Source organism: Monodon monoceros, unplaced genomic scaffold, assembly GCF_005190385.1.
Source record: "Monodon monoceros isolate NGI ecotype Baffin Bay Population unplaced genomic scaffold, NGI_Narwhal_1 Super_Scaffold_9, whole genome shotgun sequence".
Taxonomy (NCBI): Eukaryota; Metazoa; Chordata; class Mammalia; order Artiodactyla; family Monodontidae; genus Monodon; species Monodon monoceros.
In genome coordinates this window covers 34,964,554-34,991,122 of record NW_021703786.1, presented here as the reverse complement: position 1 = coordinate 34,991,122, position 26,569 = coordinate 34,964,554, and the positions used below count along the sequence as shown (strand labels likewise).

Genomic DNA, 26,569 nt, shown 5'->3' with positions numbered 1-26,569 from the left:
CTTAAAGGGAGATTTCCTAGCTTAAAGGAATCTTCCATTTTTATTAGCAAGTAGAAGATGCAGTTTTCAATCCAACCCCTGATGATTTACATATTCAGATGGAAAAATGCCAGAGTAAAATCTAGGAAGAGGAAGTTACCAAACCTGATAGAACGGACAAAAGGTATTTTACTGTAGAAGGTCCATGTTCCTCTTGTGTGTGTGTGTGTGTGTGTGTGTGTGTGTGTGTGTGTGTGTGTGTAGCACTGTTTAATGTGCTAAGGATACTCTTTGGTTTTCTTTGGCTTTAAGTGGGGTACTCTGGATTGCTTTGAGACTCTGTTGAAAGCTAGGACCTTTTCCCTAGGAAAATGTACACTGTACATAGTTTTGCAAACATTTTTCGTTGTGGGAGAGGGGAGTAGAGTACAATCCCATATGATCAATAACTTCTGGCTCTGTAGAATGTGGACTGTGACACCCCAGACCAGGGGTTGGCACACTTTTTCTGTATAAAGGGCCAGATAGTAAATATTTCTGGATTTGTGTGCCATGCAGTCTCTGTTGCAACGATTCAAGTCTGCTGTCAGAGAGTGAAAGCATCCATAAACAATATGTAAATGGATGAGCACAGTGCTGTGTTCCAATAAAACTTTATTTACAAAATCAGGCAATGGGCCAGGCCATGGTTTTCCATAACCTGTTCTAGACCATCAAATACAAAACTGCAATTGATTAATTCTATGTATAGAGTTCTTCCATTTAGTGTTTAGCTCAACTGCTGTTGAGGCAGATTAGGAAGGTGGACATAGGAAAATGAATTCTGAAAAGATGGGGACTGTTCAATCCCATGAAAATTGCCTCTTAATTTCCTCAGGTAAGTATTCTGCTCTGGAAGCCAATGGGACAATTTTCTTCAGATTAAACTGAGTATCCACCTTTTGCATTTCTATGCAATAACTTACTTCGTAACATGGAAATAAAGGCACACTTCTCCCAGACATTCACTGCATTCTTGTCTCTTAGCTTTGCATTTTGTTCCTCTTTGTGGTGTGATTCATGTGCAAGGAGAATCATGAACTCAGACACAAATCATCCGGTTTTCCTTCTTCCTGAACTGCATCAGGATTTGAGAAGCTGGGAGGCCACTTTAACCTCAGAAGTAGAAGGTAGATAGAATTCTTAAAATCTTCCAAGTCATCCACCTCATCTGTTCGGCTGTCTTTGAAGAGAGTGATAAAGAATAGTTTGGGGTCAAAATATTTGTTCTCAGGTAGACTTAGCGCTATAGGAGACGCAGACCTACCCCTTGAGTGCTGTCCCTGGGCTTGGAGAGAGGAGACCGCTTTACCTTCCTCCTTTTTCAAGGGGTCTATGCTGGACGCCTCCTTTCTGATGTGACTGTCTTGGGTTGCCAGCCTTGCTTGAATCTCTGGGCTCCACAGCCCTCGGTGAAAGCTCTGTTTTCTCCATGGGACTGTAACAACTGTATAATTTGCTTTGCTTCTGTCAGTAATTATCCTCTTTGCTGTACAGAATGCTATACAAATAACAGTCTGCCAGTTACCTAAGCTGTCTCTTATTTTTTTCTTCCAGGACAACACATCTTCCTTAAAGCTATAGTCTCTTTACTATTCAGAAACTTTTTTTTTTTTTTCCCTGCTACACCATCGGGCAAACATAAAGTACACTTAAAATGACACCCGGAAACTCCTCATGGGAGCATATTTAAGTATTTGATCTGGTAATTTACCTAAAAGAATGTTTTCTCTTCACCTAGGGAAATAAAACCTGAATTCCTGAGCCTTCAAAATGAAACTATCCTTCTGGGGGAAGCATGTTGCCACCAAATACATCACTCACCACCTGTTCCTGGTTTCTGCAAAGAAGATGTGTCAGTTTTCTGAGGTTTAGAGAGTCTGTGTTTACAGCTCTACAAATATCATTCTACCATTGCAGGTTTTCTAATGGAGCCATTTGGAATCAAGACTTCAGCTGGGGTTTATTCTTTTCAGTTCCTGACCCAAACTCCTTTTGCAAGCAACATTTCTCTAAAAGCCTTTTCTGTATCTGAGGGAAGAGAACTGAGGGAAGAGAACTGGGCCTCAGAAAAAAACATAAAGCAAGGTCAAGGACTTTGTGATAGGGATTCTTTTCTCTAAAAAGAAGCCGATAGCACCTCATAACACAAACATGTCTTAACAGAATTTAAAAATATCCAGCCTTGTTCCCTTGGACTGTCAGTATCTTGACATCACTTGTATTTGTCATTTGAACTAGGATATCAAGCCCTTTATTCTTGGGAGTTTACAGTTGGATTTTGGGAGATTTGCATTGTATTTCCTTCTTACAGTTGTCAGTATGGACATATGTCTCTGTGGACACTTAATCCTGACACACTTTTGCATTTCGGGTTTCAAGGTCTCTTTCGAGGAGTGAGGCTAACGCTCTTATGACTTGGAGATGAGTTCAGGGAAAGCACGGGGCAGTTTAGGCACTTACTTGTGTCTTAATATAGGAAAAAACAAAACAAAACAGAACTTCCTAAGTAATCCCCAGGGTCTGTGGCTTCGGCCAGGCCATCAGGGTCTTTTCTGTTTTTCTTGAGTGCATTTGCTTGTTATTCCTCTGCCGGTTACAGATGAACTGGGCTGACTTAACACTTCTGTGGAAAGGAAGTGATCCAACCATTTTCATATATCAAAAGTCAGAATCAGCAGTTTTGCACTGGTCTTGCCTACGTGGACTCTATTGTTCTCAGATCGTGAAATGGTGAGGGACAGCTAAGAGAACTTGTAGCAAAGCTCTCATTCACAATATAAGACCTTATAATAAAACTTCCATTTGGCCTTTAAAGAAGAGCAGCTGGGTTGGCTACGTCTTCCTCCAAAGTCACATTCTACTCTGGCCAGAAATGAACAATTAGCATCATTTGGTCACTACCAGTGTTTGTATTGGAGCCTGCAAGCTATTTCAATACAGCAAGTCAAGCCACTGCCCTAGGGGATTGTCATCGGACTTTGTAGTTTCAGGCTGAACAGTGTTGTGAAATTGTGCTTGGGGGCTCGAAGAAAAGATAAATGCAAAGGGCTGGCACCCCATGGAAGAGCAAGCTGATAAGAGAAGCAGACAGATATATCCCTTAATTTATTTTCAGTAATACTATAAAGATGATCTCCTATGGGAAAACCTATCAAAAAGCCAAGCCTTTATTATTATTTTTTTCTTCAAAATACTGAACTATAAGAGGATTCAGAAAGTGGCATAGATTTGGATATCAGAGAATTTTCTCTTGTTTCCCTAGTGTTACTGATTCTACAGAGACCATTTAAACTGATGGCACCCAGAAAAAAAGGTACATGATTAGAGGGGTGATAAAGCATTTTGAGAGTATGCAACCCATCTATCAGCTGCCTTCTGGGTAAAGAAAAATGAACACAAAACCGAGCCCCCTAACGTTTAGTTCCGGGGGCAAACATTTTTAAGAAAGGTGGACACCAAAGGTTATCTGATGAGCATACTTTTTTCACAATGCAGAGAACTGTGAATGTTCATAGAAATACACTACAGGTCTTCACCAGAAGAGCTAGAATTTATAGTTAAAAGAAAAAAAGCTAGTTTGAATTTTCAGAAGCAGTGTGGAAGAAGTGGTTGTTCTATTTTCTTTTCTTCTGATCTCAAGTGGCCTACTGTATGTTCAATTCTCGGGGAGGTAAGAGTTAAGGGCACAGAAGTTGTTTCCAGACTATATTCATTGGTGCTTCTGGGGGGGGGGGGGAGGGGTCTCGTCGAAGCGGGAGGGAAGAGAGTGTGATAAAGGTCAACCCTGCCTATCTGAAACCCCTGTCAAACTCCAATCAGAATATTTGGCTGTCAATATCGTTCCCTTTAACTGGAAGTCTCTGTGGCTATTAAAGCCTTGGGAACCTAGGATGAAATGACCCATCGAGGACCACAAATAGCCCAAGAATCTGGGAGCTGTGTCTTCAACAATATCTGTGCGTCCCTGATGTTTGCTGTCTGGAGTATGCCAACAGGACTTGGAAGCAGAAGGGCAAGAGAGGGTCATGTATGTTCATTTTCAAGCATGAATCATTTGAAAGAAAGCGTAGACATTGACCTGTGACGGCCGTGCCTACAGATCCTTAAGTTGGTTACTACTGTAAAGTGGCTGAGGGTAACCTGATCTCAGTGACAAGGAAGTGTTGTCACTGGGATCTTGATGGGCAGTGGAATTTCTAAATTTCTACATTTGCAGAGGCGGGAACTGTCATTTTTGTTCATTGACACACAGGAAAAAAATAAAGCTCTTTGGACAGTGTTAGCACGGAGAAGGGTGCGTGCGTTCTGAGGCTCAAGCTGAAGGTCACCACTGCTGGGTTTTACAAAGGCTGCAGGTGGAGAACAGGAGTGGGTCCCAGGGTGGCCCGTGGGAGCTGGAAACTGAGACAGTGTATCTGTCGTGAATGGAGCGTAAGGGAACAGTCAGACATCGAACGGATCGTATCAGGTGCCGTCCGCACACTCATCAAAAATCTGCGGTGAATCCTGACAGCGGTACCTTTGCCATCAAACCAAATTTAACAGCTGGGGCTCCGCAGCAGCCATTTCAGAACAACTATCTGTGTCAAAAAGTTACATGTGGCAACAATTTGTCGCGTTCGCAGAGCCACCCGAGGAGGCTCGATTAAGAAAATTCAGACAATTTATCCGTCACCTTATCCATGTGTTTGTTTTATTCTCTAGTCTCAAATTTATTTTCTGAGTGGAGTGACTTTTCTCTACGAACTGGAATGATGAAGTGATGTTTTAATAAAATAGGTATTTTTAGAGGAAAAATGTTTTCCTTCTGTAATTAACTTCCACAATTGGGACATATTTCCTACACTACGGAATCATCACGTGGGGTCATTTAAAGCTGAAAGAGGGGTTGGGGTATATCAATAGTTCAAATTGTTTATTTAAATACATGAACATTTTTCTATATATTTTGTGAAAATATTGATGAGATGCTAGATATATACCTACTATATGGAATTGAACTTTACAAGAACTTTAGTTTGATAAGTGGGGTTCCCCAGCTTCCTTTGTGCCTCAGTTTTACTGCTGAAAATGCTGCTTTCATTTATTAATCTGGTCTTCGTATGGAAAAAAAAAACAAAACACCTTTTTCTTACCTTGTGTGAATTTTATGAGAGGCCTTTTTTATTTGTATATATGATTGATTGTTTTCCTGTGTTGCACCCCAACTTTGGTTTTAAGCCATGTTTATTGTAAAGACAGCTGTTGGGCAAGTGGAAACATGCCTGGTCTTTACAATCCCTTGATGCTAGAAGGAAGTAATTCTAGGTGCTGGTTATTAGGAGGCCCTGCTATCTCTTCCTGGAACCTGATAGATTCTGAAAGGAGATCGGAGAGGTTTCGAAACCCGCCTCTGGCTCTGTGTCTCTGGAGAGTGTGAAATAGAAGACTGACTCCCATTTTGTGGATTCCCTCATCTTTCCTGCCATGTAGAGCATACTGCTACCTTTCCTGGTGAAACTCATCTCTTCTTTGTGGATTGCCATATCTTTTCTTTATGGCTGAGGTGGGCTGGGCTGTAAAGTATGCAGTTCATTGTAAGTTTATCCAGTAAAGACCTCTGAAGACTGTGGGTAGAATGTTTCCATGCCTTTGAGGTGCATGTTACATCTACGTTTTGGCCTTGGGGACTTTTTGCTTGTGAGATGAAGAAGGAAAGAAGAACTTGGGGGTCTATCCTTAACTCTGTGTGTGTTTTTCTACATGGAAATGTGTGCGGCAGCTTCCTTAAGGGGAAAACCTTCCTAACCATTGTATAGGGAAAGGGGAATTATGAATATCAATTGATAACTTCCAGCCAAAGCTTCAGTATTGTATTTAAAAATACCTGTTTTGAGGGGACGTGTACCTTTTGTTGTCTTTCCCGTGTTAGCTTTGGTGGGGGCGGGGCAGGCATCTTCATTTTAGCTTAGCTTTCCTGTTACCCAGGTTGTGTGCACTGCTGTTGTTGTTTTCATTTAAACTACCGCTTATTGTAATTGGTGATGTTATCTCAAAATCTCGAAACCAAGGAAATACTGGGCTGGCCAAAAAGTTCGTTCCTGGAAGCTAATGCACAGGACTTGAGGTAGATGCAAGTATTAGCGTTGACGTAGGTTAAGTTTTAATAGAGTTACCAGAAATATCCTGGATTGAGGGATAAAGTGGCTTTAAAGAGGTCACGGTTGTTTTTCATATTGGGAGAAGCCACCTGTCCTAGGTCCTTATTCTTGAGAAATTCATCTTTTCATGTAAATACCATTGGTGGGCATACTTCATAGCCTGGATGCTTGGCCCCTAGCAGTCAGTAAATAAGGAGTTATAATAATTGCCAAAGGTGGGAGTAATTTTCTCTGACATAGGTCATTCAGTGGTGAAATTTCCAATCAGACTATCGTGCACAAGGCATAACTTTAAAATCCGCCCCCCCCCACCCTTTCTGATCTGAGAGCACAGGAAACGAAGAACAAGGTTCTGATGTGCCGCGGAACAGTTCTTTGAATCTGTGTTTTTGACCAAGGAAATGGCTGAGGTGTCGAACCACGTGATTATTATGTGGCTTGTACGGCAACCGCTCTGGCCTCCCTCCCACCACCTCAAGGAAACTGAGAATTTTCAAAGGAAAATGAAATCGGGAGATTAGGTCACACTTGGACTCCTCTGTGGATGAAGAGCTGACACTGATTTCCTATCTCAGGATACTCTTCGGTTTCCTACGGCTGCTGAGAACGGGCTGCAGACACTGTATCTGGTCTCCGGATGTTTGTGCTCGTGTGTGTAAGGCTTCACTCCAGGGGTGTTGTTTTCCATGTCGGGTCCATCTATGAACTGACTCAATAACGTGATGAAGATGGAGGAGATAGTGACAATGTCAAATGACAGCCCGCCACCTCTTTCCGTCAAAGTGCTTGCCCTGTGTTCATGGCTAGGACAAAGAACTAAGTCTGCAGGAGCCGGGTGGCCTCAAAAGAAAGGGTGTGTTGATCTCACAGGAAAATGTACAACCAATAAAAGACATTTCAAAAAGGGCAGTGAATCTATATTAATTGGGTTGTTTGTGGAAATCCTTTGTTCCTGAAATGCTGCTTTTATGTGTAAATGCCCTGCAGGTAAAAGCTTTGCTGGAACTCTATATTCTCTTGTTCTCTCATCCATACTACCCCACTTCCAAAACATATGGAACAAAACATAACAAAACAACAGCATCACAGTCTTGAAGACTCATTAGAAAGGCATTTCATCTTCAGGGAACTTCAGACTCGATATTCCTAGGTTAGAAGTGAAGGCCATTATTTCATTATTAAAATCAGATGGCTTGTGGTGGGGATGAGTCCAGATGGCTGAAATGAAGAGATGAAGACCAAGACTTTCTGGCTTCCATGTGTTCCTGACACTGAACAATGGTGAACAGTAGCCCATCTAGTTATTTGAGTTTTTCCTGGTCCTATACGTAATGCATGTAATATTAGGAAATTTGTCTTACACCTTTGGGTAGTGCCGCTGCCTGTAATGTAGATGTTCTGGGAAAGAACATGTTATTACATTACAGGTGAACAGGGATGGGTCTGCAGAGTTCTCTGATTTCTCCTGTAAACCGAGTGGCTAGACCTAATTGACTTGTATCCACATTACTCCAGTTTAGAGAAGAATTGCTAGATCTTAATGTTAACAGTTTGAGCGGATCACCAATTGCCATCTGGAGGCACACACTCACCTCTCTCTTGCTTGTTGCTTAAACAAGTTGGCGTTGCTGAATCAGGAGTTGACTCTTTTAGAAGTCCCTAGTATTTCACCTCAGATTTACATCCCTTCTACAGGCTGTTGGAATACCAAGTGGAGGGCTCACCTTACTTCTGCCGACATCATTCAAATGACTTTCCAATGACAACACACTCTCTTATGCTGATTTTGAAGTCCTTCTCCCCCTGGAGTGTATTAAGATTGCTGCAGTCCATCATCTTTCTTAGGTGATGGGCCTTCCTTGGCTTTAGGAATTTTAAGTTCCTCTAAGGGGTGGAGGTGTGTGAAGGGGAACAGCATGAACACACACAAGATTCTCAGGCATCACATATGAAAGTTATTTTACCCATTTCTCCATTTCCACAGGAATTTACAGCCATTCCATACCTTAACATATCATGAGATAGTTAAAATGTGTTTCTTTTGATGGGGATAAGGCCTTCTTTCTTTCTTTCTGATTGTTTTGGGAGAGTTGTAAAGAGCTGAAGGGCCTCAAACACTTTCCCTAGTGCTGAATATCAACAAAGGTTTCACTTTGCCTCAACACAGCTCTCTCCTTCCATTATTCTGGTGCTCACCTCTCTCATCTCTTAGTTTAAGGTCCAGCCTTAAATCAGAAACGTCTAGTGCTGGGGCCTCTGCTCACACAATGGTGTCCTGGTGGTCATTCAAGAAATAAGCTGGAGTGTAAGAAATCTCTTTTATGAATATCCAGAGGAAGGTAGCAGCGTGAAGAACTTAAAGAAAAAGGACAGAGTGTAAGGACACGGAACCAGAATCTGCCTCTAAGAAGCAAAAGGTTGCTTAAAAAAAAAAACCCAAAACACAACCTTTTTGCAGTTTTGGTATAATGATTATACAATGCCAGGAAAAGGCAAGAGCAAACTTCCCAGTTGGTCTGGTGGGCACTCTTCATGAAGTCAGAGCTAGAACTCTACAAGCAAAACCAATCCTCACGCACCCAATGGGCATTAGCTCTGGAATCCCTTTTCAGACGTGAGGTGGCCATGCGAGTTTGGAGAAGCTCTGCCCTACCCTAGAATTTGCCTCCTGGGACCTTGCTCTTCAATGCCATCGTCTGGGAGCTTGTTGACAACCCACGGAAGAACCTGGAGGGCAATACTATCCCCAGGTGATTCATATTCACGTTGTAGCTTGAGAAGGAGTCTTGGTCTATCCAGCTCATCCAATTTTGAAGTTTCAGTTGTCAGACCTCAAATGTCGTTGCAATGCTTTCAACATTTACCCCATGTTACAGACAAAAGATGCCTCAGGAAGTGATCACCAGATTTATAAAGTAGAATATCTATATTGGATGGAGGAATATATGTGTGAAATTGTATTTAAATATATCAGCAATCTGATGTTTGGTTAAATACAGCTCCATCCCCCTCCCTTTTTTTTTTTCATTGCAGGATTATTGAAAGGAAGTATCGTGAAGGGAAAAAATAACCCTTAAGCTTGAACGCCTTTATACCAGTTATAGACGAACAGGGTTTTATCGATTCCAAATGGAATGCTGCTTTAGGGGTGCAGAGCATTGTGGAGGCTTCACAGTGAAGGAGGTGGTGACCATGAAGTTTAGAGAATGACCTAAAAGAATTTGCTTCCAAATTCAGTGACTTCCTGGTATTATCTGGGCCTTCATGCACCTCACCGTGGGTTTCTCTGCACTGACAGTGTATCCAGAAACTTCTTTGGTAAGTGGTGGCTCTCTGTGTCCCAAGGGAGGTGGAGTCAGCGCTTCATGCTACTCGCCTTAGTCAGCTGAGCTCAGGGCAGTTCATTTTACTACATTCTAGGGTGAGCCTGTGGCCTGGGAGGCAAAGAGCTGTCCGTAGACAAGAATTTGCTAAACCACTTGACCTTTTCAACAGCTGCAGAACTGCTTACTGAGAACATGCCATCTCTCTCGACTCCTCCAATTTGGCAGCCAGGAAAGTCAAGCCAGTGACATTGCGTGATTCTGATAACCTCTGAACGATTCACAACTTTCACTGTAAAAGGGCTAGATCGGTCTCGCCAGTCAGATAGTGATCTTTGGATAGGCTCTCCTCTCCTTGACTCATTCACTGGAATCAACAAAATACCGATTTGCCAGATTCCCTAAACTATAAACAAGAATAGGAGCTTCCCTGGTGGCGCAGTGGCTGAGAGTCCGCCTGCCGATGCAGGGGACACGGGTTCGTGCCCCGGTCCGGGAAGATCCCACATGCCGCAGAGCGGCTGGGCCCGTGAGCCATGGCCGCTGAGCCTGCGCGTCCGGAGCCTGTGCTCCGCAACGGGAGAGGCCACAACAGTGAGAGGCCCGCGTACCACAAAAAAAAAACAAACAAAAAAAGAGTAGATGAGGTCTGTTTCAAGCCACAAATGTAGGGCAAGTGGCAACGTCTGTTTGCCAATAGCAAAGAACATGAATTCTGTTCATGCATGTAAGCAATTTCTCGAAAATCAAGGAGCCCGTGAGTTTTAATTTCGCTTATCTGAAAATTATGTTTGTGTGCAAAAATATCTATGATTCACGACATACTTCTGCAGGATAATCTGAGTTGAAGTACGACTTGATCATGCTCATAAAATGGGTGAAGAATTACTTTAAAATAGTGAAAGAAAGTGTGAAGCAACTGAGCCAGAGATAAGCTTTGAGTTGGTGGAAACAAGGAGAACGTCCCCAGGCTAGAGCCACGTTGTCTCCATCTCTTACTCGCTGTGTGACCTAGGACACATGTCCTCAGCTCTCTGTCCTTCAGTTTACTCCTTCTTAAAACGGAAATAATAATAGGGCCTACTTTAGAGAGTGCTTGTGAGAATTAAGTGAAATGTAGCCTGTAAAGCACTTAGTCCAGTGACTGCCACATCGTCACTCAATAAGTTTTTCTTAATGTCATCCTCTGATCACATCCTTTTTCAACAAATATAATTGAACAGAAATGCGGGTATTTTAGACCATCTAACCCAATGCATCGCGATAATTCTTGGCTTGTGTTGGCTGAACGTGCAGGAGTTCAGACACTGAAGCCAAATCTCATTTTGTCACAAACAAATGTTCACATTTTTCAGTTTGTATCTCAGATTAAAAACTTTGCTCACCTCCTCACATCAGCGAGAAAACCAGCATTTTTACTTCTGCAAACCTTGCTTTGTGAGATTAAAACAGTGACATAACCACGTTTGAAATGGCAAATCCAACACATATTGAAAGAAATTTTCAAGGTATTAAGATTGAAATAAGATATATCAGGAAAAAAGGCTACAGATAATAAAATAGTATAGATTGCTGGAATATGCTTTAAATACTGAAAACATAGCAATAATTTTAAATAAAAATTTCTTTGCAGTTTATCCAATACTTGAGAAAGCATTCCATGTGGGTCAAGACCTTAAAAATCATATGTATTTTGTTTTTTTAAATTGAAGTATAGTTGACTTACAATGTTGTGTGAGTTTCAGGTGTAAAGCAAAGTGATTCAGTTATATATATATATATATATATTCTTTTTCGGATTCTTTTCTATTATACATTACTATAAGATATTGAATATAATTCCCTGTGCTATACAGTAGGTCCTCGTTGTTTATCTTTTTTTTTTTTTTTTTGTGGTACGCGGGCCTCTCACTGTTGTGGCCTCTCCCGTTGCGGAGCACAGGCTCCGGACGCGCAGGCTCAGTGGCCATGGCTCACGGGCCTAGCCGCTCCGCGGTATGTGGGATCTTCCCGGACCGGGGCACGAACCCGTGTCCCCTGCATCGGCAGGCGGACTCTCAACCACTGTGCCACCAGGGAAGCCCTGTTTATCTATTTTATACACGGTAATGTATATCTGCTAATCCCAAACTCCTAATTTATCTCTTTTCCCCTCTTTCCCCTTTGGTAACCATAAGTTTATTTTCTGTGAGTCTATTTCTGTTTTGCAAATAAGTTCACTTGTATCGTTTTTTAGATTCCACATATAAGTGATGTCATATGATATTTGTCTTTCTCTGTCTCACTTCACTTTGTGTGATAATCTCTAGGTTCATCCATGTTGCTGCATTATTTTATTCTTTTTTATGGCTGAGTAATATTCCATTGGTATATACCATTGGTATATGGTATATAGCATATTTTCTCTGTCCATTCATCTGTCAATGGACACTTAGGTTGCTTCCGTGTCTTGGCTATCGTGAATAGTGCTGCTATGAACACTGGGGTGCATGGGTCTTTTCGAATTAGAGTTTTCATCTTTTTCGGATATATGCCCAGGAGTAGGATTGCTAGATCATATGGCAACTCTCTCTTTAGTTTTTTAATGAGCCTTCATACTGTTCTCCATAGTGGCTGCACCGATTTACATCGCCAGCAACAGTGCAGGAGGGTTCCCTTTTCTCCACACCCTCTTCAGTATTTATTATTTGTAGACTTTTTAATGATAGCCATTCTGACCAGTGTAAGGTGATACCTCACTGTAGTTTTGATTTGCATGTCTCCGGTAATTAGCAATGCTGAGCATCCTTTCATGTGCCTGTTGGCCATCTTGCAGACATTGTTATTCTGCTTTATTCTCAGAGAAAGCACCAAGCATATATCAGTGGGAAGCATGTGGTCTTTGATGCCATCTAGACATGGGTTTGAATCTCAGCTCTACTAACTGCTAGCTTTGGGGTCTAGGAAAATTTCCTAAGCATCCTGAGAGTTAGTTCTCTACCAAAGAAGAGGGAAGCCAGTAAGAACATTATGGAGGGGGAGTGAGAGCTGTAAGGACATGAAATAAAGGATCTAACACTGCGCCTGGTGTATACAGAGAGTCCTTGTTTTGCTGTGGTGACATCAGTGGTCAAACAACCATGCAAAGTGAGGACTTGGTTCCCACATGCATGCATGTGAGTTAACACAGCACCATGCAGAGTGAGAAGTGTCTGGAGTGAAATTTCAATACGTGACACAGCTCTATGTAATTCTGATACATTGAAAATGTCCATAAGAAAGCTTAACATTTTGCTTTAAAAAGAAACATATCTGAAACGACAATAACATTATGACATAGCATTATTTCATTAAATCCTTACAAGAGGTCAGGCAGGTGTGCACCGTGGGCGCTCCCACCTTACAAGTGGAGCAATGGTGTTGGATGAGGTCATTGAGAGGGTGTGACCACGGGGTGACCCTTGAGCTGGACCCAGGAGAACAAAGGCTCCTCACCCTTCCCCCATCCCTGGAATGTACACCCTCACAGGGTTCCCACCATGGGAACCATTTTCAAGGATGCAGCCCTGAGAGAGAACATGATGTTGACACCATCAGGACTCAATATGTGACTGAACCCCATTAAGGCTTCTGCATAAACTTTTAAGATTCTGGCAGGCAGGCGGGTGCAGAGGTCTCCTGGTCTCTCTGTGCCCAAGACAAGCCTCGTATGTAAGTTCCCTTCTTCCTAAACCTGCCACCTCCCAATCTGGAGGGGCTGCCCTCTTTCTTCCGTCTCTCTTTGCCGTCTGTGTTCGAGGCCCAGCTTCAGATTCCACCCCAAAGCTCCTGAGGTTTCAGACCAACAGAGACCAGCAAGTTCAGTGACCTGCTGAGGACAAGTTCAGGACCTCGTTTACACAGCCATGTGGAGGCGCTAGACATCAGACTCCCTCCAGAAGGGGCTGGTCTCTATCGTGTACCATTTAGGTTTGCATTAAAACAAAGAAAATGGGTTCTAACTTTTTTGACCCTGAGAGTAATTTTTCGGTCTTTCCATTGTTGCCAAGGAAACCAGAGTTTTAAATGGTCCAATCTGGGGAGCTGGGTTAACCAGGACCTTGGAACCCTGTGTGATCCCGAGAGGGCAGAGGAAAGAGTTGCAGACCAAACTCCAGAAGATCCAGGACTGGCCTGGCCAGTCAAACTGCAGGGGTGGGATGTGGGGAGTCAGGTGGGCAGATGTTATGCCAGTGGGCGGGGGGGGGGGCGATCACCGGGACTTTAGCAGTTGGACTGGCTTTAAGGTGGTGCCTTGTTTTGTTAGAGTGGAATCAGGTAGACTAGAGATTTGGATCCTGGTCAGGACTGAGGAAAGGGAGTGTCAATAGAAACCTAGGTCGGGGGACCAATCGAAGAGAGACAGAGGAGAATGGCAGGCAAGCCGGGAGAACTGAACTTGTCCCTGTGTGCTTGATCGCATGTAAGGATGCAGTGCAGGAGACTGTGGGCAACCCAGTAACTCTGTGGTTACTATGACAGCGTCACCGTGTCTGGGAGTGGGGCTGTAACTCAACTCCCCAGCGTGAAGGAGTGCAGAGAAGCCAAACGCAAAAGAGGCCAGCCACCCAGTTATTCTGCTCTTACGACTGGGAGGCTGGGACTGAACCTTCAGGTAGAAAGGACTGGTGGATCCAACTAGGAAAACATAGGAGAATGGGGACCGGGAACCAGAACCCACCGTCGTAAGAGCCAGAAGCTCTGGCAAAATTTCTATTTCCCCAGCTGGAGGGGCTGAATGATCCCACACCCACCATGTGTAAAGTGTAGGTCAAGGTGTTTGGGAGGAAGAGATCTCAGATCATTTGCCCTTCACTTTCAGGAACTCCTTAAGAAATGTCTAAGGCGGGGGCCGTTGCCTTGCAAGGTGGGCTTACCCTTTGGAACTCGGGGTTTGTTACTAGGCAACTCTGTGCCATTCAGATGGAACATGAAAAAGCAGGCCCACCTGTTGAAACCAGTGGCTGTAGAGCATATAAACTACTTTTATTCCCTGATTCAAAGGACAGAAAGAAAGAAATGCATTCTTTAAGGGCCATGGCAAAGACAAATTCTACCGCCGTTCAGAAATGCAATCATGCTTCGAGGCTGGGTAAATACCCCTTTGGCTCCTTTAACCTGTGACGGTGACTGTCTTTTTCTAACATCAGATTGACAGATCTGGGACAGGAGAGGGTGGAGGTGGGGCTCAGCCTCCCCAAACACACAGCCCTCCCTGATGGACATGGAAACAACCTCCTGTGTCACATGTAGTGTGACATGCAGTGAACGAAGGTCTCTCTGGTGATCAGAGTAAGTTATGGGAATGTAAAGTTAACATCTTTTGCATGTGAATAGGGAGCTCATTCAGAGCAAAGTGACACCAAACTGTTTACTAGGTGTGTGGGGGGTGGACAGGCAGGGAGAGGTAGGAAGATGTAGCTGGGATAAGATCCACTGCAACTCCCCACTTACCCTCGTGTTAATCTGTACGAGACTTTTTTGGCCTTCTCGTATGGAAACTTCAGAAGCAGATGGAAATACTTTAAGATGTATAATACACATGGGCCTGTTACTGAATTTCCATTTTCCTTATAAGAGTGAACACAGGGAAGTTCTGCATTGTCCTTTGGAGGTTAGCAAAAATTCAAAGGGGAAATAATATTTTATGCTGAAGGCTTCTAGGCAGTTTAGAAATATTGTCTGATTTGCAAACAGTATAACAACACAAAGTGCTTCAGTTCTTCCCATTATATTTCAAAGGTCAATGGTCAGCTTTATATCAGGTAGTTGATACTCCTAACCTTGGGCAACAATTCAGCGAATTCGACAAACTTCTTTTTTCCTTCCCCTTAAAGAATTAGATCTTCTGAGGCAAGAAATTATCAAGCTCATAGGAAATAGAATAACCATTTCAATTTTTCATCAGAGAACGAACTGTATCCGTTTCAGATTGTAAAATTATCTTTGGTAAGATATCCTGATGTCAATGATTCACTGAGGGTGTAGCACATTCTTAAGAAAAAAAAAGAGTTTGTATTGGTGTATCAGCAGCATCACCATAATAATACCTAAAAATAAAATCTATATGCAGCACGTTCATGGACCTATGAATAGAGAAATAAGACCACCTTAACACCAGAAAATGACGAATGAAATTCACACATACCATCCACGAATCACGGTCAGGAGCTCAGCTTTGCACTTCTTATGGCCACTTACCAGTAACTGAAATCCACTCTCCTGCTCGGCCTGGGGGGCTTGCGTTCTCCTGGTCAGGTCAGCGTGAGGGGCCTCATTGGTGCTGAATGGACAGCTCTGGATACGGTCAGATCAGGCTGTCACGGGTGCTTTGGGACCCATGGGTGGTTTCAAACGGGCTGTGAATGTGACAAAATAAAATGTAAAATTGTATGTGTAGCATGTATGTACATTTTTCTGAGAGGATCTATAGCAGTGCAACTTTGTAAGCAAAAAAAAAAAAAAAAAAGGATTAAATCTGTTGCTTTACTCCTATCAAAAGAAATGCTATTTTCACAGAACTTACAATATTTATTTTAAATGTTAGTAACGTGACCGGTCTCATATCCAGATCAGATCACTAAATGATTTTAACCCATTAACACCCAAATATCTATGTCAACTTTTCCACCAAGGCAAACAAGGTCTCTTTATGCACTATGTATAGGGCTTATGTTAAATATAGCTTATAATATTTTTGCTGACCCAGAGGCAGTTTATCCCAAAACTTAAAGTGTCTCCCATTTTTTAGTATTATTTATTTATTTTTTTGGCTGCACCTTGCAGCATGTGGGATCTTAGTTCCCCGGCCAGGGATCGAACCCATGCCCCCTGAAGTGGGTGTGTGCAGTCTTAACCACTGAACCGCCAGGGAAGTCTCAAAACGTTTCCCACTTTTAATGTAAGTTGGAGTGAAAGAGAGTAAATTTTCACAAAAGAGAGATCTACAAAAGAGCAAAAAAATCATTTTCAATGTTTGATTACTGGTATTTCACAGTACACAATTGTAGCTCTTAAAAAATTTGTTTTTAATGTGCTTGGTGAATCTGGGGGGAAAGCCTTCCTAATGTTAGGGTATGTTTTGGGGATGGTGAGAATAGGAATAAACATTAAAAAGTTGTAAAGAAGAGACTGATAAATGTTTAACTAATGGTTTGAAACTAGTCAGTAAAATTTTCCTTTTAAAAATTTCAGGTATATTTTGGTCCGTTCCCACTTCAGTAGTGTTTTGTCATTCCATTTTTCTATTAACCTCTCAGTGATGGTGGAGGTTAATAGAAAGCCTGTTAACCTCTCAGTGATGGTGTAGAACTGCTCACTAGCAGTTCTACAGCACTGATGAACAAACTATATTAAAATAACTCAAAGTTTCTTTCTTATGCCTTCTCTATTTAAAATATTAATATTATTTAACATTTTCATAAAAAGCAGGTTACGCAGTGATAAGTTTATAATTCTCCTCCTGTCCCTTTCAATATAATGTTCTATTTATGTTAATAACATGGTGAATGATCAAGCTCCAATACTAAACTCTGGAAAAAAAGAAATAACTTTACATGTAGAAGTTTCAATCCAGAGATCCCTTTTGAATGCAGTTGAGAATTCAGTCATCACTGTATCAGTCATAGCTCAATTAAAATTCAGTGTGCTAGTGTATATATATACTTTTTTACATTGATGACGATGGTACAAAGAATTCATACTTGGTCCTCTGAAGAGAGGAGTTTTAATTGGACATTTAATTGGAAATTTTTTTATCACTTGAAATAAAGAAATTTAAGATGGCCACAAGGGGACAGCAAAATACACTGGATTTCCTTTACGTGCTGCAGCAACAATCTGCTATCCGGCTCCAGGGATACAATGAAGGCAAATGAAAAAACTAATTGAAGTACCTGGCACATGAGCATTTCTAGTAAAAGCACAGTGAGACAAGTACAGGGGACCATACTTCCTAGGATGACAATATGTGAGACACCAGCTTTCTCAGCATATCCTATAAAGGGCTACTGGTGATGTGCACACAGAGAGGGCTAAAACTTGGCAGTGGTTCACTGTACTTCCCATCGGAGGGAGCAGGTTATGAATTCCCCTTCCCCTATTAGTATTTTCCAGTATTTAAGGGAAGAATAACAATAGGGTAAAATTTCAATAAGATTTAATTTTTGAAAATAGGGAAACAGACTCTCTTCAAAAGAAGTAGTAAATACTTGTGAATCACTTACTAATTATTAGGCTCTCTTCAGCAGGGAACCTTACAAAATGCAGTAGAGTTCAAGGTACTGGAAAACCCTGAATTCTGTGGTCAGAATTCCTGGGTGTGGAACTGGTAACCTTGGGCAGATTTCTTAACCTCTATAGCTGTCGTAGTTTCTTCACCCGTAACATGAGGGTAATGCAAGAGGCTGTTTCAAAGATTCAGTAAAAGAATGTATGTCACCCACTTAGCTCGGAGCCTGGCATGTGGTAAGAATTCAAGGAAGTTAGCAGCTATAAACTTATTACAATAAATGAGTGGCACACAGCAGTGCTTGGTAACTATTTCTTGACTACCTGATTATACCTTATCTCATTTAATTCTCACCACTAGTGTGAGAGCTAGGTGTTACTTTCTTCCATTTTTATAGATGAGAAAATTGAGGTTCAAAGACACTAGTCACCTGGCTAACATCATAAATTAAATAGAATAGCTGAAATTCGAACCTATGATTTTCTGATTCTAAGCCCATGTACTTTTTAACCACACTTGGGACAGACAGACTACTGTCATTTTTTCCCCCTGCTTTTGGTAACTCCTACAGTCACCTGACAGTTCTTGGAAATGACTCAGCAGTTTGGCTAGGCCAGCACAGGACACAGAATCTTATGACTTTTCCCATGGGCTAATCAGACCAATAGAGGTCATGGGGATTTCTTGAAATCATGGAGGAAGAAATTGTGACTTAAATGTCTCAAACGTCCAAACCAGCCTCAACTAGGAAATTAGTCTAAGGCAACGTACCTCAGACTCGTGATCACACGCATCTGTGCATCTCTCACTTTATCCAGAACAATTCCTGTCTACAGGAACAAGTGATTGTTGAAATAAGTGGACCCATCTATGGTAAAAAATACACGCATGTCTGGGATCAGAATATGGTCTTGAGGTCTTTGTAAGAAATGTAAATTCACAGAATTTGCTGCGGCTGGTCTCTCTCAATATGGTGTATATAACCCCTCTCTTTTCATGAAAGGAGGCAAGACTCCCCTTTCCACTTTTAACTGGAGATGCCACCCTCACAGGCTTACAGACACACACCCCTCCCTGTGAGCACTGGAGAAACACACTGACTGTACATTCTAAATTAAAAATACAAACATACGAACAAACAAAAATCAAAACAAAACAAGGGGCTTCCCTGGTGCCTCAGTGGTTGGGAGTCCATCTGCCAATGCAGGGAACGTGGGTTTGAGCCCTGGTCAGGGAAGATCCCACATGCCACGGAGCAACGAGGCCCGTGTGCCACAACTACTGAGCCTGCAAGCTACAACTACTGAGCCCACATGCCACAACTACTGAAGCCCGCATGCCTAGAGCCCGTGCTCTGCAACAAGAGAAGCCACCGCAATGAGAAGCCCGTGTACCGCAATGAAGGGTAGCCCCTGCTCATCACAACTAGAGAAAGCCCGCGTGCAGCAATGAAGTCTCAATGCAGCCAAAAATAAATAAATTAAATAAATAAATTAAAAAACAAAACAGAACTAAAAAGCCAAATCTCCTCTGGTTAAAATAGCTTGATACTCCACAAACTGTTATTTTAGGTCAGAAATTTTTCCCATGAGAGAAGGGAACAGCACAAAACTACAAGCAGAAAGGCCACTAACCTATATACACTCTTATCCCCTGAGAACAGAATTATGGAAATGACATGAGATTTCCTTTAGTACCTATTTATCTTCAAAAATTATTTGACGAAAATCCTGGTGTGCCCCCAAAAGAATAAAAGCTGTTTTCAGATCCTAACTCCTTCATGTTGTAACATGAGCATCTGCTGGAGAAGGTCGTGTGTCCTTCAAGAGGATGTGCCCGTAGGGTGACCCATGAGCTAGGCCAGGGCAGCTGGAGGCCCCTCACCCCTGCACCTGTCCTTGGAATATACGTTCTTCCCACCGTTATCACAGTGGGAGCCGTTTTCAAGGATGCAGCCTTGAGAGAACAACGTGTTGTGGGGACCATCTGTATGGTGTACATGACTGAACCCCATTAAGGCCTCTGTACAAACTTTTAAGATTCTGGTGGGTGGGCGCGGAGATCTCCTCCTCCTCCGGTGCCCAAGGTAACTCTCATACTGAAGTTCCCTCTTTCTTAAGCTTTCCACCTACCATTCTGGAGTGGCTGCCTCTTTCTTTGGTTTCTCCTTGCTTTTCCAGTGTGGGGTTCGGTTTACAAACCAACAATTGGCCAGGCAGCCAGGAGACCAAAAAAAAAAAAAGGCCTTGGGAAAGAGGCCTCTGTGGAGGAAATCCCAAAGTGGCCATTGACCTGAGAGTGGGTAGGAGTGGCCAGATGTTAGATGCTTGTGGACTGCCAGGTGAGTAGCAGGATGCCCCAAAAATGCCCGCTGGCCTGATGCACTTGTTTGGGGAGCTGTACATAGCGCACTGTGGCAAAAATGGGAAAGGAATGGCTGTGCAGTGCACTGATGTCTGCTGTGGTCAGTTCAGGTGGACACCAATGCCCAACGAGAGCTGGCGTTAGAAAGCTGGGAGGAAATAATTTAGAGAAGGATACGTGGGTGTCCACGACTCTGCTAGCTTTGGGGGCTGGCAGACAAGGTGGGAGACAGGATAATAAGCTGGAGAGCTTAGCATGCCTTTTTGCAAAGCCAGGAGGACACAAGTTGACGCAGACTAAGATCCAGCACTTGTGACAAAGCCGACTGAGATGCTGAGAGGCTGAACCTCTGAGAAAGTGAGGAGAGGGAGGGGGAGGATGCTGTGGTGATTGGCTGTGAAACAGACCAAGTGCCCCATGCAGTCGGATCCCTAATACGAAGGAAGCGTGTACACTCTAATTACTCCAGACTTCTGGTAATAGAGAAATAAACCCCCAAACTCCTAAGAGAAAATTTGTATTCTTTCTCCATTTCTTGAAGATGTAAATCTTATCAGGTCTTTGAAATATAAACACCCCAGGAGATAATAAAACACTGCCCACAGAGAAAGAAAAAAAAGAATAGAGGCTTTTAAAAATACAGACTGGTATAGAAATCTAGTCCACAGCCTCCACAAGATTATCTGTCAAAGACAAATACAAATCTAAAAAGCCTTCTCCACAAACAGTAGGAAATTCTAGCCATTTGAGTGAGTTGGATTCAACTATTATTTATAAAGTAATGGGTTTTGTATTGTTTACATGATTCATGGCTAAAATTTTGGAATGAAAGCTATAGCGTTTCTGTGTGTGTGCATGTCTGTTTATGTATATCTATAAATGGCATGTTATGTATCTGTGATATTTTTCTACCTCTAGATGAGATTTTAAAAATTAATTTTTAAAAGAGGTCTATTTACTTGGCTTAAAGAAAAATAAACTTTAATATCAGTAGTATACTTATGTAAAACTAAATTTTCTTTCACCTGCCAGAAGGACAAGCTTTTCTTGGAATATCCATCTGTTTTTGATAAGATTGTGAAAAGGTACTCTTTACTTTTAAGTAATTTGCCTAGAAAACAAAGATTCTGTGTTTTATTAAAACAAGTTCCTGTGTCTTTATCAGGTCTTTGATTACTTAAGAAAACGGAGTCTTCTCTATTAAAAAAGCTAAGTTTTTTTGCAAGTATGTAGCTTTCTGTATTTGCCTTCAGTCATTGTCACTTTTGGTTAGATGGATAACTAAGTATGCTTCACAGTGACCTATGAGCCTATTTAATCGAATTTTAAAATCTTTTGATAAACTTCTCCAAAATCAAATTCTAAAGCAAGTCTTTTTGACCTAGAACTAACTTTGGAATTTTCCAGAAGGCTGATGGAACATCTCAAAATATTTGTTCTCTCTCCTTATAAAAAAGAAATATTAAACAAATTGGGCTCATTTGATATATTAAATTACATGGAAAGCACTGTCAAATAAGAAACGATGCCAAACTTCAAGTTACATTTACATGAAATTCCTAAAAATCTGATATGTATTTATCATAATTCTAATTATTTTTAAAAGGATGTAAGAGAAATAACCAAATTCCCTTGTCAGTTGCATTATAACGAACTCTTATCACATCTTTTACTACGGCCATTTTTAAGTCTTTTGTCATTTACAGACAGTTATTGTTTTATTCCGATGCTTTTGCAAAAAAAAAAGTGTTCCTACAAAACTGCTTCATTTTCAGGGAGATTCATAAAAAAGACTCTGACGAGTGTAAGCTTCTGATAACTCAGATCAACTTGCCTTCATGTGGCAGGGGCAACAATGCACCTTTCAAGGGCTTCTCCAAGGCTACCTGCACAGCCCCACCATGCTTCACCGCACGGCAGCCTGAGATCTGCCCCTGTTCTTCTTTCCACATCAGTAAAACGGGCCCATTTCACTGATACAATGTTAACACGTGGAGACTGGCTTCCGCTGCAGGACCCTCTGCAGACTTTGCTGGAACATCGGTGAGGGAGAGGATGGGTGGGGGCCCCACAGAACACCCAAGGCCCAGCCACCCTCGTAAAGTTTTGGGGGAGTCCTCTGGTTGGGTGAGATGTGTGCTGTCCCAGAAGTTGTGATCGGTAAGATGTGCGCCTATTCAACCCCTATGAACATGAAGGAGTTGCAAGCCTTTGCAGGGATTTGGGGTTTGGGAGGACTTTTATTCCCCACCTTTAACAGGGCCTCCATCCCTTTACCAGAACATAAAGAAAGAGCACGCGTGGGGCTGGGGACCCGAGCAGCAAGCTGCCTTTTAGACGGCAAGAATACCAGTGAAGCAGATGAAAGCTCTGGGCATCCCCCAGGCAGGGCTACCGTCTGCGTTAGATGTCTGTGACTTTGGAAAGTACAGGGGGGCATGATGGCAGAAGGAGAGAAAACCCCCAGGACTGCCCTCTGAAAGGTGGCAAACACCTGATACACCACCATAGAACGACTCCTAGCAACCTACACAATTGCTAGAAACTCTCACAAACAGCATATCACGGTAAGAACTTTCCTTCCTATCAAGGGCTGAACTGAAAATAGGTTCCAGTGATCCCCCGTCATGGCTCAAACTCCCATTCTGACTAAGTGGCCTGTTTACAGCAGAGGAGCACCCTGCCTGCCAGCCCACTGCCTCTAGAAACGCAAGTGCTACGAAGCCCTGTAGATCCTCCAAATGCCCTATTCCTGTGGTGGTCCCTGTGGCTGCAGAGTAGGAATGGAAGAAATTCTGTCCGATGCCCTTGAAATACAGTGACTTGGTTAATGCTGGTCTTATGTGTTCTAAAAAGTGCCCAAGGCAACTGCCAAGAGTCTAGGGCCCTCCACTGGGAACTTCCAACCAGTGAGGGATTGGCAAATTGATTACATTGACGCCTTCTCTCTAAATATGCCTTGGCTTATGTGGACACTGCATTTGGCCTAAACCAAGCTTTCCCGTCACTGTGCAAACCAGGCTCTCAAGGGAATTAAAGAAGCTGAGTATCACCTACAGATACCTTCACCCAATAGACCGTGATTGGGGATCACATTTCAAAGGTCATGCTATGCAAGACTGGGAAAAGAACATAGCATGGGAGGGTCCATCTCCCACATAACCCACAGGCAACAACACTGACAGAAACGGAGAATGGGCTATTAAAGAAGCAGATTAAATTACTAACAGGTAAAACCACCTTGGCTGGGTAGACTAAAGTACTTTCCCAGGCTTTAATACATTTGAAGGATCAGCCAGTAGGGCCCGTTGTCCCATAGGCCAGACTGGGAACCCCTGCCAAGACACCCAAGGCTGTAAGGGCATGGAAGTCACGGAAGCGCCACTGCCCTGACTCTCACCATGGATCAACGTGCTGTGCTGCCAAGAACACCAGGCCCCATCACGCCTGGGAAACGCAATGAGACGTTTGCTGGGATTTGCAATGGGACGTCCCACTGGGATGGGTGAGTTACTTCACACCCCTGGGTGAGGAGGAACCAATCTCCACCGGGACCCCACCGTCCGGCTGCAAGCGGGGCTGTTGGAAACACACTGCACCTGGCATGGAACACGCACCTTGGAAAGAGGGGAGAAGATGGGGGTCCCGGTTGGGCACATCCCTCCCCCAGTCCACCTCCTCTCGCCAGGCAGAGCTGCCTCCCCAGGCCGACGTGCACGGTCTGCACCGCCAGGTCATGTCCCTAAAACTGCCACCTCCCGCCGGTCAAGGACAGCTGAGCATCTTTTCCCACGGGGACGACCACTGGCGCCGTCCTGGTTCCTCTCTCGGCCTAGAGGGCGTTATGGCGCACACAAAGCCCCTACTGAATCCACCCAGCCAGGCATCCGTGATAGCCCACCAGGCTCGTCTTTACCACACACGACAGTGTCTCTAATGAGAAAGGCCATCCTCCCAAATAGGATGACCTCGGACGTGATTACTGCCTTGCCAGGAGGTACCTGTGCCCTCGTCCAAACAATGCCGCAGGCAGAGGTCATTAACAACTCCCGGGAAATACAAATAGAATCTGGGTCATAAAGCCTAACCTTGTTTTTTCTCTTCCTTCGGGCTTAGTCTAGTTTCACGTGCTCAGAGCGTGCAGAAACTTTGCACCCGGGCGGGAGTTCCTAGTACAAAATGGCGGCGCCCACACCTCCGCTCGGCGGGCCGTGCTCAGAAGCTGTTCACGACACCTCAATCCAAGATGGCGCTGGCGGGCCGTGTGCAGAGAGGCCTCGCCCATCGCCGCCTGGAGCCAGAGCCGCGCAGCTGCCCCCGCCCTGCGAGAACTCCGCCTGGTCCTCGGGAGAACCCCGCCCCTTCCGCCCGCTGACAGAACCCTGCGAAGCAGCCCGTCCGCAGCCGCGCGACGGAGGGCTTGTGCTCGAAGGTGGAGCTCACACCTCTCCCATCTCTGTTCCAAGGGTAACGCTTACCTTGGCTTCTGAGCCGAACTTGGTCTCCTTCTACTGGCGAAAAGGATGCTGGGCAGGAGGACCCTTGCTGGGCCCTGACTTGGGAGGGCTGGTAACAATCCCTGATGAGTCCGCTCCGGTGTCATCTTTATTCAGTCCCACGAGGACGGTCGTGAACACCCTGCGTGATCAGACCCCCCAGCCTAGGGCACTTAAGAAATCAGTGGTTCCGGCCGTGGGGCTCTTGGTGGGAGAAACTGTAACTTATTTCGGGAATCAGTTACCTTCCTCTGTGTTTCTTCTCGCCTGTGCCGGTATTTTTGCTGTGGCATCCGCCTCTCGTGCAGCCGCATAGCTGCCGAAGGGGCCACCTCCATGCTGATGAGACCCCTCGCTGATGGCTCAGGGCACCTCGTGGGGGGCGTGTGAGACTGTGGGAGCTGGTGCGGAGCTTGGAGGGGGTCGCGGAGAGGGTGTGACCGCCTGCTGACCCCCGGAGCTGGATCCGGGCAGTGGGAGGCTCCTCACCCCTCCCCCGTGCTTGGACCGTACATCCCGCCCACGGGTCCCGCAGTGGGAGCCATTTTCAAGGATGCAGGCTGGAGCGAGCGATTTGTTGTCAGCTGTGGACTGAATACGTGCCTGAACCCCGTTAAGGCTTCTAGACGAACTTTTAAGATTATGGCCGTGGATGTGAAGACCTGCTCTTCTCTCTGTGCCCAGGACAAGCATGTAAGTCCCCTGCTTCCTAACCCTGCCACCGCCCTTCCTGGAGGGGCTATTTCTTCGGGCTCTCCTTGCCCTCTGTGCTCGGGGTCCCATTTCAGACGTCTCCCGGGAAAGTTCCCGAGGTTTCCGAACCTATAGCATCACCCATGCAAACCGGGTCAGAGGAACACGCATCCTGCCTGGTAAATATTCTACTGTGGAGTGTGACCCCGTGGGACTTGGCCACCCGGACACCAGTTTCCAAAGGTGAGGGCCAAATGGAGAATGCCCTTAAAATAGCTTCTGGATTTTTATCTGTTGACTTTAAAAAAGGTATTTACAAGAAGTGTTCATTTTAATTCTAAACGTAAATGATCTTATTTTACTCTTCAGTGCGGTTGGCATTGACGTGCCCTGGTTTGGGGAAAATTCTCGGTGGATTCTGTTCTTATTGAGGATGAGCCTGGGGAAGCACAGCGCTTTCTGCACCTTTGTCTTTCTCCAGGGGAGGCGGTCTCAGCGATCATGTCAGCAGGTGCTGGGGGCGTTAGGGAAGCAGAGAGCTTCAGGTTCAAAAGCCTCAGGTTTCCTTCCACTCGTTAGCTTATTCTAGGGCTAGACCTATACTCTGAAGAGTACTGAATCTTACTCTGAGAAATAGTTCCCTAATGTTTCTTTTGGTATCAGATATTTGCAAATGAAACTACTGTGAAGCGTCATCATATCACGTTCGGTAGATTTTTACGTGACTTGTGTCTGCTTAAGTCTATGGGAAGGAAGTCTGTTTACGACATAGGTACATGGCATAGCAGATATGGGAAATATATAAATTCCACTTTGTAGAGAGGGTCTTGTACTCATTCCTGTTACACTGTAGAATCCTGCTTCCCATCTCACCTTGGGCTTTAATTTCAAACATGCAATGATACACTTGTAAATTTTTGTAGAGGAGATTTTTAGGTCAGCCTTTGAAAGGGGAACATGTTCCTGCGCAAAGAATAAATCAAAACGGACATTTGTGTATTTAATCAGAAATGTGTCTGTACAGCTCTACCCTGAAGCTTCCTGGAGTGCTTACTAGCATAACTAACACTAAGAAGTAGCCTTTGGGGCTTCCCTGGTGGCGCAGTGGTTGAGAGTCCGCCTGCCGATGCAGGGGACATGGGTTCGTGCCCCGGTCCGGGAGGATCCCACATGCCGCGGAGCGGCTGGGCCCGTGAGCCGTGGCTGCTGGGCCTGCGAGTCCGGAGCCTCTGCTCCGCAATGGGAGAGGCCACAGCAGTGAGAGGCCCGCGTAACGCAAGAAAA

At 44.0% G+C, this 26,569-nt stretch overlaps 1 protein-coding gene across 1 annotated transcript in view; it reads left to right on the top strand.

Annotated features, from left to right (window-relative positions):
- MAP2K6 (mitogen-activated protein kinase kinase 6) overlaps positions 1-2,494 on the top strand; it is a 128,696-nt gene extending 126,202 nt beyond the window's left edge. The window contains exon 13 of the mRNA XM_029212416.1: positions 1,760-2,494. The gene's annotated coding sequence lies outside the window, so the exon portion shown is untranslated. The remainder of the gene's footprint in view (positions 1-1,759) is intronic.
- Positions 2,495-26,569: the final 24,075 nt, after the last annotated feature.